A 13,490-nucleotide genomic window follows, 5' to 3' on the forward strand; every position below is an offset into this window, starting at 1 on the left:
ACCCAATTTGTTCCCCCCAAAATCATATAATTCCTAATCCGTGGGGGGGGGGGGGGGGTAGTATGCTTCTGAATCCAACTTCTCAATCTTTCAAGGTAAATTTAGGAACAATAATCTTTCCTGCGAGAAAAAGTGGGGGACTGAACCCTCTATCATGCTATGTTTCTAATGGTTAGGTATAACTTTGCAAAAAAAGGGGGGGGGGGCTAAGCCCCCCTTGTTCCGACGCCTATGGGATAGATTTTTAATTCACAAAACAACATGTCTCCAGTATCATTTAAAAATGATCTCTGTTGTAATGTCTTTATAATTATAGCATCCCTGTAATTCATAGTACCGGTACTATAAACTTTAAAAACTCTTGTAAAATGCTTTTACACTTTTTCCTCGAGCTTCACTTTTATTGGTAGCTTGTATAAACACTCAGTGTTCCAAACTCACTTTGATTTTTACCGACCGTGCTTGCCAGACAGAATAAGTCACGAGTCACTACACGTGGCTTGGGTGCTTTACCTGTGCACCTGTTAAGTGACGCCACTGGCTGTGTATTGTTTTCTTTGGTGTTACAGAGTAAAATCAAGATGTTTTAAGCTTTCACCTATTTTTTTTATAAGGCCTAGTATGCATAACTAAATACGTAACTGATTTAAGTTAAAACCGGAAGTAATCGTAAAAAGTAAACTGGACTATAACATGTCATACCATGATCACGGTAGAGAGTACATGGATGGATTTTGATATATTCAAGCTACACAGCAGCTTTTTAAGCTCAAAATCAGGGAAAAACCCGCAGTGGTTGTTGAAATTTGCATGTAAAGATTCAGAATTGGGGGGGGGGGGGTATGAGGAAGACAAATACGATTGCGGGAAAAATTTGTCTCCCGCGTGGGAGATAGGTTGGATGCGGGAGATCTTATTTTTTTAGGCCGTTTTGCGGGAGTCTCCCGCGCAGTGCGGGAGGGTTGACAGGTATGTGTACTTGTAACCCCCAAACTAATAAAGGGGAGCACTGAGTGGTGCTTTTTCATTAGTCTGGTCCTGCCCCCGCCACTTCCAACAAGGAAGTTTAAATAACCATAAGCCATGACGGCTAGTGAATGGTGAATTTAATTTAATCTTAGTAGTCTCCTTAATAAGAAATCCAGTATTAAAATTTAGATCCACGTTCAACAAAAGTAAAACGAATAGTTATTGAACAAAAAAAAACATGAATAAAGAAGTGGAAATTCCCGTTTATGAGTAAAAAAATGTTTTAGAGCACTTTTACGCAATCGATCCGAATTGTCTTCATATTTTTGTCCTCTAAGCAAACGTCTTAAAGAACACTCCCTGTATACACTTTAGAAATACTCTTTTATTCAATGCTCTGTCTATTATTTATTTTACTAGATATTCGGTCAACATCTGCTCCAAGAGAGGGGAAAAGAATCAAAGCGTATTTTTTTAATTGCTTTGTAACGTCTAACCTTGTTGCAACTTGGAAAGGAGGTTAAACTCTCTACAACTCATTTACCCTTGAACAACGTTGTTTAACTTTAGTTAGTTATATACTGGTATGTATGTGTACGTCGAAGAAGAACATTTAGCAGGTTGCATCTACATGTACATACCTGTTAACCTTTCAAAGCTGTTATGTGGGGAGATTTTGCGTAAACGACGTTTTTTCACGTAAAATGCAAATTAATATATATTGAAATACTGTTAGATACCTTATTTTACCATTGTATTTAATGCATTTGCAATCATTTTAAATTTTATTATTTCTATGACATTGACTACCAGTGTGCAATTACAACTTGTGTTGCTGTACATGTTCAGAAAACTATTATTTTGTTTGCATGGTACAATACAAGAAGTCAATAGCGCCACTTTTTATATTAAGTCTTCTTATTGTTCAGTATTGAACCATCACTGCATGCTGACATCTTGGGTAAACACTGACAATTTATTTAGCGTATTTTGAATTTGCAGTGAAACCCAGTTAAGAAAATACCAGTAAATAATATTCATTAAAATTATTTTTTGCCTTATATATAGGATACACTGGCGTCGGAAGCAAATTAAAAGTGGGGGGGGGCTAGATTAATCCTCAGAAATATTGAGAAAAAAGGAATTCCCAATATCATGGAAATCCTAATCCGTGGGGGGGATTACCTTTACTTCCAAAAGAAAAAAACTCAATTTCTTTTCTCCAAAATCATGAAATTACTAATCCGTGGGGGGGGGGGGGGCAAGTATGCTTCTGAATCCAACTTCTCGATCTTTCAAGGTAAATTTAGGAACAATAATCTTTCCTGCGAGAAAAAGTGGGGGGGGGGGCTGAACCCTCTATCATGCTATGTTTCTAATGGTTAGGTATAACTTTGCAAAAAAAGGGGGGGGGGGGGGCTAAGCCCCCCTTGTTCCGACGCCTATGGGATAGATTTTTAATTCACAAAACAACATGTCTCCAGTATCATTTAAAAATGATCTCTGTTGTAATGTCTTTATAATTATAGCATCCCTGTAATTCATAGTACCGGTACTATAAACTTTAAAAACTCTTGTAAAATGCTTTTACACTTTTTCCTCGAGCTTCACTTTTATTGGTAGCTTGTATAAACACTCAGTGTTCCAAACTCACTTTGATTTTTACCGACCGTGCTTGCCAGACAGAATTAGTCACGACTCACTACACGTGGCTTGGGTGCTTTACCTGTGCACCTGTTAAGTGACGCCACTGGCTGTGTATTGTTTTCTTTGGTGTTACAGAGTAAAATCAAGATGTTTTAAGCTTTCACCTATTTTTTTTATAAGGCCTAGTATGCATAACTAAATACGTAACTGATTTAAGTTAAAACCGGAAGTAATCGTAAAAAGTAAACTGGACTGTAACATGTCATACCATGATCACGGTAGAGAGTACATGGATGGATTTTGATATATTCAAGCTACACAGCAGCTTTTTAAGCTCAAAATCAGGGAAAAACCCGCAGTGGCTGTTGAAATTTGCATGTAAAGATTCAGAATTGGGGGGGGGGGGGTATGAGGAAGACAAATACGATTGCGGGAAAAATTTGTCTCCCGCGTGGGAGATAGGTTGGATGCGGGAGATCTTATTTTTTAGGCCGTTTTGCGGGAGTCTCCCGCGCAGTGCGGGAGGGTTGACAGGTATGTGTACTTGTAACCCCCAAACTAATAAAGGGGAGCACTGAGTGGTGCTTTTTCATTAGTCTGGTCCTGCCCCCGCCACTTCCAACAAGGAAGTTTAAATAACCATAAGCCATGACGGCTAGTGAATGGTGAATTTAATTTAATCTTAGTAGTCTCCTTAATAAGAAATCCAGTATTAAAATTTAGATCCACGTTCAACAAAAGTAAAACGAATAGTTATTGAACAAAAAAAAACATGAATAAAGAAGTGGAAATTCCCGTTTATGAGTAAAAAAATGTTTTAGAGCACTTTTACGCAATCGATCCGAATTGTCTTCATATTTTTGTCCTCTAAGCAAACGTCTTAAAGAACACTCCCTGTATACACTTTAGAAATACTCTTTTATTCAATGCTCTGTCTATTATTTATTTTACTAGATATTCGGTCAACATCTGCTCCAAGAGAGGGGAAAAGAATCAAAGCGTATTTTTTTAATTGCTTTGTAACGTCTAACCTTGTTGCAACTTGGAAAGGAGGTTAAACTCTCTACAACTCATTTACCCTTGAACAACGTTGTTTAACTTTAGTTAGTTATATACTGGTATGTATGTGTACGTCGAAGAAGAACATTTAGCAGGTTGCATCTACATGTACATACCTGTTAACCTTTCAAAGCTGTTATGTGGGGAGATTTTGCGTAAACGACGTTTTTTCACGTAAAATGCAAATTAATATATATTGAAATACTGTTAGATACCTTATTTTACCATTGTATTTAATGCATTTGCAATCATTTTAAATTTTATTATTTCTATGACATTGACTACCAGTGTGCAATTACAACTTGTGTTGCTGTACATGTTCAGAAAACTATTATTTTGTTTGCATGGTACAATACAAGAAGTCAATAGCGCCACTTTTTATATTAAGTCTTCTTATTGTTCAGTATTGAACCATCACTGCATGCTGACATCTTGGGTAAACACTGACAATTTATTTAGCGTATTTTGAATTTGCAGTGAAACCCAGTTAAGAAAATACCAGTAAATAATATTCATTAAAATTATTTTTTGCCTTATATATAGGATACACTGGCGTCGGAAGCAAATTAAAAGTGGGGGGGGGGGGGCTAGATTAATCCTCAGAAATATTGAGAAAAAAGGAATTCCCAATATCATGGAAATCCTAATCCGTGGGGGGGATTACCTTTACTTCCAAAAGAAAAAAACTCAATTTCTTTTCTCCAAAATCATGAAATTACTAATCCGTGGGGGGGGGGGGGGGGGGGGGGGTAGTATGCTTCTGAATCCAACTTCTCAATCTTTCAAGGTAAATTTAGGAACAATAATCTTTCCTGCGAGAAAAAGTGGGGGACTGAACCCTCTATCATGCTATGTTTCTAATGGTTAGGTATAACTTTGCAAAAAAAGGGGGGGGGGGGGCTAAGCCCCCCTTGTTCCGACGCCTATGGGATAGATTTTTAATTCACAAAACAACATGTCTCCAGTATCATTTAAAAATGATCTCTGTTGTAATGTCTTTATAATTATAGCATCCCTGTAATTCATAGTACCGGTACTATAAACTTTAAAAACTCTTGTAAAATGCTTTTACACTTTTTCCTCGAGCTTCACTTTTATTGGTAGCTTGTATAAACACTCAGTGTTCCAAACTCACTTTGATTTTTACCGACCGTGCTTGCCAGACAGAATAAGTCACGAGTCACTACACGTGGCTTGGGTGCTTTACCTGTGCACCTGTTAAGTGACGCCACTGGCTGTGTATTGTTTTCTTTGGTGTTACAGAGTAAAATCAAGATGTTTTAAGCTTTCACCTATTTTTTTTATAAGGCCTAGTATGCATAACTAAATACGTAACTGATTTAAGTTAAAACCGGAAGTAATCGTAAAAAGTAAACTGGACTATAACATGTCATACCATGATCACGGTAGAGAGTACATGGATGGATTTTGATATATTCAAGCTACACAGCAGCTTTTTAAGCTCAAAATCAGGGAAAAACCCGCAGTGGTTGTTGAAATTTGCATGTAAAGATTCAGAATTGGGGGGGGGGGGGGGGGGGTATGAGGAAGACAAATACGATTGCGGGAAAAATTTGTCTCCCGCGTGGGAGATAGGTTGGATGCGGGAGATCTTATTTTTTTAGGCCGTTTTGCGGGAGTCTCCCGCGCAGTGCGGGAGGGTTGACAGGTATGTGTACTTGTAACCCCCAAACTAATAAAGGGGAGCACTGAGTGGTGCTTTTTCATTAGTCTGGTCCTGCCCCCGCCACTTCCAACAAGGAAGTTTAAATAACCATAAGCCATGACGGCTAGTGAATGGTGAATTTAATTTAATCTTAGTAGTCTCCTTAATAAGAAATCCAGTATTAAAATTTAGATCCACGTTCAACAAAAGTAAAACGAATAGTTATTGAACAAAAAAAAACATGAATAAAGAAGTGGAAATTCCCGTTTATGAGTAAAAAAATGTTTTAGAGCACTTTTACGCAATCGATCCGAATTGTCTTCATATTTTTGTCCTCTAAGCAAACGTCTTAAAGAACACTCCCTGTATACACTTTAGAAATACTCTTTTATTCAATGCTCTGTCTATTATTTATTTTACTAGATATTCGGTCAACATCTGCTCCAAGAGAGGGGAAAAGAATCAAAGCGTATTTTTTTAATTGCTTTGTAACGTCTAACCTTGTTGCAACTTGGAAAGGAGGTTAAACTCTCTACAACTCATTTACCCTTGAACAACGTTGTTTAACTTTAGTTAGTTATATACTGGTATGTATGTGTACGTCGAAGAAGAACATTTAGCAGGTTGCATCTACATGTACATACCTGTTAACCTTTCAAAGCTGTTATGTGGGGAGATTTTGCGTAAACGACGTTTTTTCACGTAAAATGCAAATTAATATATATTGAAATACTGTTAGATACCTTATTTTACCATTGTATTTAATGCATTTGCAATCATTTTAAATTTTATTATTTCTATGACATTGACTACCAGTGTGCAATTACAACTTGTGTTGCTGTACATGTTCAGAAAACTATTATTTTGTTTGCATGGTACAATACAAGAAGTCAATAGCGCCACTTTTTATATTAAGTCTTCTTATTGTTCAGTATTGAACCATCACTGCATGCTGACATCTTGGGTAAACACTGACAATTTATTTAGCGTATTTTGAATTTGCAGTGAAACCCAGTTAAGAAAATACCAGTAAATAATATTCATTAAAATTATTTTTTGCCTTATATATAGGATACACTGGCGTCGGAAGCAAATTAAAAGTGGGGGGGGGGGCTAGATTAATCCTCAGAAATATTGAGAAAAAAGGAATTCCCAATATCATGGAAATCCTAATCCGTGGGGGGGATTACCTTTACTTCCAAAAGAAAAAAACTCAATTTCTTTTCTCCAAAATCATGAAATTCCTAATCCTTGGGGGGGGGGGGGGGGGGGCATTTCAAGGTAAATTTAGGAACAATAATCTTTCCTGCGAGAAAAAGTGGGGGGGGGGGGCTGAACCCTCTATCATGCTATGTTTCTAATGGTTAGGTATAACTTTGCAAAAAAAGGGGGGGGGCTAAGCCCCCCTTGTTCCGACGCCTATGGGATAGATTTTTAATTCACAAAACAACATGTCTCCAGTATCATTTAAAAATGATCTCTGTTGTAATGTCTTTATAATTATAGCATCCCTGTAATTCATAGTACCGGTACTATAAACTTTAAAAACTCTTGTAAAATGCTTTTACACTTTTTCCTCGAGCTTCACTTTTATTGGTAGCTTGTATAAACACTCAGTGTTCCAAACTCACTTTGATTTTTACCGACCGTGCTTGCCAGACAGAATTAGTCACGACTCACTACACGTGGCTTGGGTGCTTTACCTGTGCACCTGTTAAGTGACGCCACTGGCTGTGTATTGTTTTCTTTGGTGTTACAGAGTAAAATCAAGATGTTTTAAGCTTTCACCTATTTTTTTTATAAGGCCTAGTATGCATAACTAAATACGTAACTGATTTAAGTTAAAACCGGAAGTAATCGTAAAAAGTAAACTGGACTATAACATGTCATACCATGATCACGGTAGAGAGTACTTGGATGGATTTTGATATATTCAAGCTACACAGCAGCTTTTTAAGCTCAAAATCAGAGAAAAACCTCTGAGTGGTTGTTGAAATTTGCATGTAAAGATTCAAAATTGGGGGGGGGGGGGTATGAGGAAGACAAAATACGATTGCGGGAAAAATTTGTCTCCCGCGCGGGAGATAGGTTGGATGTGGGAGATCTTAGATTTTTAGGCCGTTTTGCGGGAGTCTCCCGCGCAATGCGGGAGGGTTAACAGGTATGTGTACATGTAACCCCCAAACTAATAAAGGGGAGCACTGAGGGGTGCTTTTTCACCAGTCTGGTCCCGCCCCGCCACTGCGTTTTGACTACGTTTTGGGGTCTCCGAAAGGAAGTGAAAACGCAGTGGCGGGGGCGGGAACCAGACTAATTTTCATTCACAAACACCAATAGTACAGTTTGTAATTTTACAAAAGAAGCACCCTGATGTGTCTTGGATTCAAGTTTATTCAAACTATAATCCTCCTCCGATGTACACATATATATGACTGTACATGTGAAAGGCGTAATATCTACCCCGCCTTGCCATGCTTTTTTTCGCTTCAGCTGCTGAAATGTAGATCTGAGGAAAATTTGGATCTATAGACAGACCGAAGAGCCAGAGTACCACTAAGTTTAATAATTCCAAAACCCTGCGCAGTTTTCTGAGCGTAATAAAAGGATGGAGCTGTAACTCAACAGTCTGTCAACCCGAATTTCCCGTAGCGCTACTGTAACAGCTATGCATGAAATGTACAATTGATATGAATGTCTTTGTTTAACACATTCTGTTTCAACATGTAGCTGAACTTAGATTAGTATTATACGTGATGATAATAATAATGTAGATAAAGATACATACTGTTTTCTTTATCAATAAAGATAAGTATCATATGTCTGCATCTTCAGTTCTCAGCAATGACCTTTCGGCCAAAACTAATTTAAGATTACAACAATACTGTGTAGTGCAATTCACCTTAGTTTGAAATATTGTATACACTTTATATATAAAATGTATATGAATAATCTTATATCGCAGAGTTTATGACTTATATAAAAAGTAAAACTGAAACCTATTTAAACATGAGATCGAGTATGCATATTGCTTATCTTGATGAGGTCGATTTACAAAACTTTAACGATATGAGCAAACAAATGAAATATTCCCTGTTTGAATATTTTTTAATGTCGCTTAATCTAATTTATTCAGGGAAGGTGAAACAACTTTTCATTTAGTTGGTTTATATTTCTATAGAAGTTTACCACCGAGCGTTTCAACTTATTGTTCAGTGCATTTTCAAAAAAAAAAACAAAAACAAAAAACTAATTTGATTTCTAAAGCGGAAATGTCGAACTTAAAAATCAAATATATGCAAATTCACCTGTAAGTTATCATTACATGAACACTATACGTCTAGCAATAAACAGGGAACTTATTTTGAGCAATACCACATTCCACAGTCATTAGCTAGCTATGCTATAATGCTTTTACTCATTTTGACAATCCCTTTTTTTTTTAAATCTATTTATTTAATTTTGGAGGGATACATCAAATCTGCTTGCATGCGTTAACCATTATAGAAAATGTTCTCATAGCAAAATACTAATTCGTAGTGAAAGGCAATCATCTTTGATATTGTTGATGATACGGGTTTATATAGCTCCCGTAAAGAATGAATAAGTCCACCAAACCTCTGATGTCCTCTACCAAATAATTAAAAAGCCTTAAAAAATGGACATTAAATTAAGTGCAATGGACTTGTTTGACAGGGGAGACCATGTTCTCATCAACATTTTAAAGATATTTGCGCATTTTGTCAAAGAAAATGTGCATTTCTCTATGAAACAAAGAAATCTTTCTTTGAAAGACAGAAGCAGCGGGAAAAATGTCAGCAGCCTAACGATCAGATCAAACGACCAAGGAACGAGGGGGCAGGCGCGGGTCATCCGCCCCGCCTCACCGGACATACACACACTCAGATACAGTGGTCATCATATAGTATAAAAAATAACGCGTTTTAATACGACATCGAAAAATCTCAAATCTTGATAGCAGTGAGAATGTTTAACCTGAACAGTAACAACAAAATTAAAAACACACACACACAAGTTGAAAAGTTTATATACGGTCAATTGAAACTGACCGAAAGGTGACCCTCGAATGACCATGTCTCTGTCCTTACTGCAGCTTAAGACAAACAAAAATAAAACAGCGAGAAAGAGAGATCCATCTCCTTTTTACAATTATTGAGGAACAGCATATCTGTACATTCAACCCTAACTGGCAGCTTCCTCTTTAGAGAGTGGATTTGGTCGAATGAACAGTGGAAGGAAGTACCTGTATGTCAGCCAAATGGTGAAATTCCTAGACAGACTTTATCATGCTGATAGATAATGTAACTTTAGCTTCTAAAAAATAAGCTCCTAGCTTTGTGTTATTTTTTCACCAAGTATTTATACCATTTTCCGTGCACTTTAGCTGACCCGACGGACGAGGTGAAATGTCCATTGTTGTAATGCGATCGAATTTGGACGAGTGCACTTATGGGCCCCGGTAAAAAGTGAAAAAAAAAGATTCAAATTAAGCATATTTTTCCCTAACATTATTCATTGATATCTATTCCATAAGAATTAACAAGTTTTAGCGCTGAATTTATTGTATATAAAAAGCACGAAGCTTTAAAACATTGTAGGGGTCAGCAGACATTCGTGCGTGATTTTGTATAGTAAATCGAGGACGGGCATTCATTTCGAAGCCTTTGTTTACTGTCAGCCTAACCGAGTACAAACTTGTGGAAAAGACAAAATACGCATTATGCATTAAAAAAAACCCTGTGAAAGTAAGAAGTTTGTTCTACATTAGGCTGGTACATAAAAATCGAAAAACGTATGAAAATTTCATGGTTTTTCCTTTAGCAAGCGAAAGCTATTACCTGCGTGACCCATGTTCGAACCCACGCATGGAATAAATTATTTCAAACAATCACGTGGGTTCTATCCAGGTAAACGTTTGTCAAATGTGCTCACTGTATTTAAATTGCTTTCCATCAACTTTGTATGGTCAGGAATGTTTGTTTGGTCATTATGGTAAATGTAATATGCAATTTCAAAGCTTTATTCGATTTTTTTTTCAAACGTAAAATAATGCATAAAGTATAATTCAGCAAACGCGCCAATCGATCCACCAACAGAGCAGTGTTATTTTAAATGTCTCCTCCCTCTGATTTAAATAGATACAATTCAAGTAGGTTCGGTTCGATTTTTCCGGATTTAGATTATTTATAGGCATTCAAAAATCCTGAATTTTTTGAACTGTATGCTAATTTTGGTAAATTTAATCGTGCATATAAATCAGAAGTATCCATCAGTGCTTAACTATTACGAGAAAAAAGCAATTTGTTGATATTTTTTATATAAAAACGGCACTGAAAAAGGGGCCCATTCTCTATAGCTTGTTCTTTATGCAGTGGTCATAACTTTTATTCAGTACGTTTCAAAAATTGAAGGATGATCCTTTAATTGCAAAAAAGTTTTGATTCCTGAGAGACAGAATGAATCATTTGATTATTTCTATTGTAAATTAAGGTAACCTTCTTATATGGGTGAAATTTTCTTTTATGTGTACAAAACTAAAAGTATAGAAAGCTACAGGGGACCCCCATGTTATGTTCTATATATTCATTGTATAATTCAATCTTGGGCGGTCATGTTTACAATCCGGGCCAAATCATACTATACTCTGTCCCGAGTTTTTGCTTCCACCACTTTTTGCTTGATATTTCGATAATCATAAATACATTTGTGCTCAAACTACGTTCATCCACTAATATAAAAAATGTCCAGATTATCTGTTTTGAAACGCCCCTTCTACCGCTAAAGGTTTCAATACACATCCCGAAATTGAAAGTCTACGGAGATTTTGCATTGCAACAGCCATTAATAAGCCCGGATGATAACGTAAAAAAATTGCGCGATGTATTCCGAGTGTGTTCCAAATGGAGAAAAGACGTAAACATTCCCCATTATAAATCTCCGTAAGGAATCTGTTTTCGATCCTGTGAATTTTTCTGAGTGGAAAAGGATAATTGTTCAATGAAGATATCTTGGATATATTCCCTTTTAACGATTTCAGCTGTATTTCTTTCACAGGTATGTGTAATTTTATTAAAAATCATCAAAAAGCGATGGAAGCAATAACATGGGACAGACTATAGTTGAAATCTGACCTGGCCATAATTTACGACATAGGCGTCGGAACCGGAGGGGGGGGGGGCTAACTTTTATAATTTTTTGCAAAGTTATACCTAACCATTAGGCATATAGTATCAGGAAAGGTCCACCCCCCCCCCCCTCCACTTTTTGTCGCAGCAAACATAATTGTATCAAATTTACCTGAAAAGATTGAAATGTTAATAGTTATATTTCAATAGTTATATTGAAAAATTGTAGTCATACTAGCCCTCCTCCTCCCCCCCGCCCCCCCCCCCCCTCGGATTACATGTAAGAATGTGATGATTTTGGGTAGCCGAGGTCACGCAAGCCTTTTATTTGTATAGCCTGGTTCCGGCCTACTATGCGGAGCATTAGGGGTAGGCCGGAACCAGGCTATTTATTTGTAGAGCAAAGTATTTGACAAACGTCTAGGTGACCTAGACTAGATAATTGCACTCGGAAAGTCTCTATAATTTCATCATTTATTTAACATGGCGACCGTAAACAGCGAACTTTCAATCGTGATGTTAAAAGTGGCAGTGATTTCGTTGCAAAAACAGTTAATGTGGTAAAATTGGATTACAAGAAATCACATATTGACGCAAGCGTCAAATGGGCCGCAAAATACTAGTAATTATTGTGTGAATCATCATTGGTTGTTTATATAAATAACATACCACAAAGAAGAAAACAACGAGTTGGTTGCACTCAGGTTAGTTCAAATTTTCAGTTCTTTTATATTTTTGCGTAAATACTTGATATGGATGTCATTTCATGATATTTTTCTACCACCTTTTACATGGACACATAATAAACACACAGAAAGCCATTTTATTTGACGCAGCACATAGAAATTCAAATATGTCATTTATATAAAATTTAATGTCATTCAGGTCTTTAGTAGTTCAGAGTATGTCACGTATACCGATCTTTGAAAAGAATGAAGGACACCGAAATTTCCCGAAAAGATTGGAGTCTCGATAAAAACGCGCCAAACACGACAATCTACTAAGTATGACCTACTTTACATTTACGAGTAAAAAAAAAATATATGTTATTTTTTAAAAGGCATAAAACATATTTCTACATGCAAATTTACTTTTAATTCATAAAAATAAGCATGATATTAATTCTATTAAAAAAGAACTATCCCGCAGAAACGCAGTTACAATATTTTAATGTACACAGTAGTTGGCCATAAGTATGTTCCCAAAATGGTCGACGTTAACGTAGATCTCGTCATCGCCTGAAGTTTTTTGACTAACTACTTTTAACAACAAAGTAAAATGACTAGGCAAACATATATATTACTTTGTATTATTTCCTAGGATATGAAATATTCTTGCAATTTTCCTCGTTTAACGCGTACGATGTAAAGGCTCGCAATCAATATAAAGTGAGACTACTCGAAATGTCAACTACAACATTTTCTAGGTCACGGAAAATTCGGATTTCGTTTTTTGACCTTTGTAACCGTATTAGCATTTTTCACATAATTTCAATGATATTAATGTCTGAACAGAATGTAAGCCAAAGTATGTGTTGATGCTGTCAGTCTGCTCTGTTTAATTGGGCCTAGAAGTCTGGTTATCTTTTTTAAATAAACTATTGGCGATTTGTGAAGTGACGAACAATTACAGATGAGAAAAAGTCTACTTACAATTTTATTCATCCCATTATACTTTAATTGGTCTTGCTGTAAATCAAGCTGTTTGATTTTTGAAAGCATGTTTTTGGTTGGTTCTGGGGACTTTGAAATGGAATTCAGTCATCTCGTGAGTACCTAATCTTACAACTTTCAGATCGAGTTACGATTTTACCATTAGGCTATTCCGGTCTTCCGTATTTTTAAACTTTACATAACAGTTTCGGCTGTTTATTCCGTTGATCCTTCCAGTTTTATTTATGTATCAATCCCATATCTGACATCTGTATTACGACTTGTTTCTGTCTTCCCATACGTTTTTAGTCATTCGTCGCCATGTTGTTGTGCAGACGATAAATGTTTACCAAA

Source organism: Magallana gigas, chromosome 6 (genome assembly GCF_963853765.1).
Source record: "Magallana gigas chromosome 6, xbMagGiga1.1, whole genome shotgun sequence".
Taxonomy (NCBI): domain Eukaryota; kingdom Metazoa; phylum Mollusca; class Bivalvia; order Ostreida; family Ostreidae; genus Magallana; species Magallana gigas.